The sequence below is a fragment of the Pteropus vampyrus genome, unplaced genomic scaffold, assembly GCF_000151845.1.
Source record: "Pteropus vampyrus isolate Shadow unplaced genomic scaffold, Pvam_2.0 Scaffold194, whole genome shotgun sequence".
Taxonomy (NCBI): domain Eukaryota; kingdom Metazoa; phylum Chordata; class Mammalia; order Chiroptera; family Pteropodidae; genus Pteropus; species Pteropus vampyrus.
Window position 1 is genome coordinate 1300580 of NW_011888975.1, and position 4310 is coordinate 1304889.

Genomic DNA, 4310 nt, shown 5'->3' on the forward strand with positions numbered 1-4310 from the left:
GGGACACTCCAGAGACCTGGTGACCACACGCAGTGACGACCCTGGATTGGCTCCCGCACCCCGGGTAGAAAACTAACACAGGGCAGTTGGGGATCGGCTCAGATTACGTCACTGGGTTCATGTCAGGTTTCTTGCGTGAGATACGGCATTTTGCAGTGTCAGGATGTTTGCGATTCGCTTTCCAGTGGTTCCGCAAAGACCGTAACTATAAAGAGTGGGAGAGAGGAAGGTAAAACGTGGCAAAATACTAACGATTGATGCATCTAAGCAGTCAGCAATTGTAGTATTCAACTTTTGTATAGGCTTGAAAATCTTCAGAACAAAATGATGGAAAAAATACTTCCTAAAAAGACTTTCTGCGTGGGAGTCACATCTGCGTGAGGCTAGAAAACTCACGCCAGTGCCTGGGTGTCACCTCGGGCAAGTCGTTTAGCCTCCCCCGCTCGGTTTCTTCTCCACCCGGGGAACTGGAAATGCCTACTGCGAATAATAATGCTCGTGGGACGCAAGGATTTTTAAGCATCGTTTGTTGTTAGAGCTGAGAGCCAGCTCTAAATTTTACAGCTAAGGAAAGTGAGGTGCAGTGTTGCTAAGGGAACTCAGGTTGCAGGGCTGATCAGGAGCTGAGACTTGGTGAACTGGAATTTTGAGAACAAAGGAAGGAATCATTCTCAGTGAAAGTGTCACGAGGCAGTACTTATTTCAGACTGTCACCTACCACGTTCTTTACCATGTAATTGTTGCATAGGAAAAAAATCTCTCTAGCCTCATGGAAATCACTTGTTTATATGTGTGTGTATGAGTTGCGGTCACACACACACACACACACACACACACACACACACACACACACACACAATTTCGTAGTAATAGTTTTGTCACGGAATAGTCGTTCTGGAGCCATTCCCTGACAATAGAAATGTCTGTAAATCTTCTAAATGAGCCCGAAGTAGGAAGATACACGTTACCAAAAGCCCCTCTTTCCCCTTTAACTGAGCCTCTGCTCGGACTGGCCCTCCCAGGGGACAGAGCCTGGATGAGGGCTTGTGCACAGTGGCTTCTATGGGTCACAGTCTCTGGGAGAAGAAGTAAGGGACAGGGGAGAGGGAGACAGAGAAGGAAGGAGAGCCATCGAGGGGCACATCCTCCAGCTGGTGACCTCAGTGGGCGACGAGGCCCGCTGCCAGCAGGCCTGTGCAGAGTGCGTGGGGGAGGGGACATTAATCATCTCTGGGGCGGATGCTCTGTTGGCCAAGGGCCATCGCGCTGGGAATATGCCACTTCCATGATGCACAGACATGGGCACCAGGCTAATTCTTGCAGAGCATCAGGGAAGCTGGGGCAGAGCAGCGAGGCGAGGTCCTAGCAGGTGACACTTGCGTGAGGCAGGGTGCCACATCACTGGCTGGGAACGGGTGGGCAGGATATGCCGGGGGAGGTGGGGGCACCAGAGGTGTTCAGCCCAGAAGCTGCAGATTTCACTCCCTCACCTGTAAGGTGGGGCTAACAGTCCCTCATGCGGTTGTCCCTCGGGTTAGAAGTCACCTGGAGAAGCCTCCAGCACGGTGCCTGGCACAGAGCAGCCTCCCAGGAAATAAATTACAGCTACAAAGAGCTTCTGTCGCGTGAGCTCCACTACTGTTTTAAAATGTCATTAAAGCGTCAACATGTGCATGGTGTTTCTGTAACACTCATGGATTCTGGAGATGGAGACGATGGCCTGCTAGCTAGTCATCGCTCTCCTAGGGTACTATGACGACCTGTGATTATGTCGGCACGCTTCTCCTTCTCCGTCCTCTCCGTGTTTGTGACACTGACCTGACTGTTCAGGGCTGAGCTCTCTAGAAAGTGTCTATAAAGCAGAGGGAAGGGAGGTAGGGAAGGACAAGCAGAGAAAGACTTAAATTTCGTAGTCGACGTGAACCCTTCAACCCTGGGAGAACTGAATTTTAATAGAAACAAAGCCCTAAAGACGTTTCCCTGTCGGACACCATAGCCCTCGATACTTCCGTAACCTTTTTGGTTTTCCCCCGACATTCGCAATGAGATGTGATTTTTAAATAGTCCAGAGAAATTTTAGCTTTGACACATCCCCAGGGAGGACCATTTCATTTCTAGTTTGACCTGAGGATACCAAGGCTCAGGGAGGTGGAGTAACTGGCCCGAAGTCGCAGAGTGGGCCACGGCAGGACCGAAGCCACGGCTTCTGGCCCAGTCCGGCGCCTTCCTTTGGGCCTTGCGTCCACTCCCACGGGCCTCGGTCCTCACACCAGACGGCTCCACTCTGGGAATCGGACTGGTGCCAGGCGCTCCTGGCCGACACGACCAAGAAGAAGCCAGCAGACTTCTGATCCAAGCGGCCCACCTGCCAGCTGAGAGCTGGCCTTGCAGCCGCCCCGGAGCCGTTCCCTGATACTATGTTTTATTGTGGTTCTTGTTTACTCCCAAAAGGCACATGAGGTTTGGTTCCTGCAGAGTGATGAGGGGCTGGGCGAGGCGGGTGGGCAGGGGGTGGTGCTGCTCAGAGCCCTGAGGTTCTCGGTGGGACAGGAAAGGACGCCCCTCTGCTGGCCCCTGACACCGCCTCCTGGGCTCTCTGCGTGCGCCACCAGGGAGCTGCGCGTGCCAGCAACACCCCCACCCCTGGAGTCGGATCACGGCCCCTGGAGCGGGTCAGTCCCCGCAGGGCTGAGCGGCACCTTCGAGGCTCTCGTCAAGCCTCCGGTGGCAATCTGGGTCCACTCAGAGCAGAAACCACTGAGCAAGTTAAGTCAGAGACGTTTACTATAAAGAATTATTACAATGATGGATGGGACACCGTGAGATATTAGTAAACTCTACATGGCGCCCTCGGGCCGGGGACAGACTTGAGGGGGTTTGGACCTTGTTGGGAAGGTGGGGTTCAGCTCATAGCAGAGCAGAGATGGTGGCTGGAGCAGATCCAGAGCCACCAAGGCCACCTCCAGAGGGTCGGCAGGAGCGGCCAGCCAGCTGCGGCTGGGCACGGAGGTGTCAGAGACAGTCTGCCCAGCCCTGCAGAGCCGGGAGAGGTCCCCGTGCAGGGCTCCAGGGGCCCTGTGAGAGGGTTGTTTGAAGGTTATGGCCCGGATGAGGCTGCCAGGTCCCCCAGGAGCTGTGCCTCGGCCCCACCCGAGTCCTCACATGCACAATGCCAGGCCGGCACCCCGGGGGGGAAGGGTTCTCGGCCGCCTCGACCTTGGCAGACATGGTCACATCATAGCCCCACCTCATACCAGCTGTGTGACCGTGGGCAGGTTACTTACCCCCCTGAGCCTCGGTTTCTTCATGAGCAAAGTGAAGACAATGAAGTTCGCCCTCAGGATTGGCGTGTGGGGTAGAGGTGATGATAGCGAGTGCCTCGCCCAGGGCCTGCTCTCCTCAGTGCAGCCGCCAGACAGCTGGGCACAGCCCCTCCCTCCTGACCGACCCCGCATTTCCCCGTGCGGCCTGTGACGTGCCCGCCCCGCCCCTCAGGACCAGTGAGTACAGCAAACTCCCTTTCCCGTGGCAACTGTGTCCTGACCTGCTGGCCTCACCACACGTGAATCACAACCGGACCCCCAGTTTAAAACAGCTACGCCTGCTCCTTGTGCCTCTTGCTTTTCCCTTGTATTCAGAAACTCCTGTATGACCATAACCCTAAGCCCCATCACTGTGATGACGTGGCGACCATGTCTAACCAGCGTCCACACCTCTGCCCTTCTCTGCGGAGTCCTGCACGCTCTCTCCGGTGTCCAACACTGGTGTCAGAAAGAGTATTTCCACAGAGCACGAGAAAGCTAACGTGCTGCTTCTCATGGCGAGGAGGAAAACCCTAAGTCACGCAGAGAACGGCTGGGTGTCGAATTCCTCACCCCGCAGGAGATGCTGAGGGCCTCCCCAACATCCTGGAACCATTCACCTCGCCTACTCGGAAGGCAGATCCTCTGCTGGGAACGATTTTAATGCTGCGCCAACTGCCTCTATGTTATTTCAAATGCCCTACTCTGTGCTCGGCACGTGACTGTGCAATGCATTCTTTGTGAGCTTTTTATGATGGAATTTTTCAGACATCCACACGAGTAGAGAGAGCGCTAGGAGCCTCAGTGTACCCACTCCCAGTCCCGGCAGTCTTCAGCAGAGTCCGATCTCGGTTCATCCTCCCTTCCTCTCCCCGAATGATGGTCTTAAATCTCAAAACATCGTCAGATCTTGGGAAGCCTATTTATTTAAAACGCCATCCTCCACACCGGCTTTGGGCCGTTTTTCCTCACCGTGCAATGTTGTCTCTTTCTCTTAATATAGTTTCT

At 54.6% G+C, this 4310-nt stretch overlaps 1 protein-coding gene across 1 annotated transcript in view; it reads left to right on the plus strand.

The window, feature by feature from the left end:
- Positions 1-4310, plus strand: part of MYOC (myocilin) — an 8095-nt gene that overhangs the window by 438 nt on the left and 3347 nt on the right. The window lies entirely within an intron of this gene.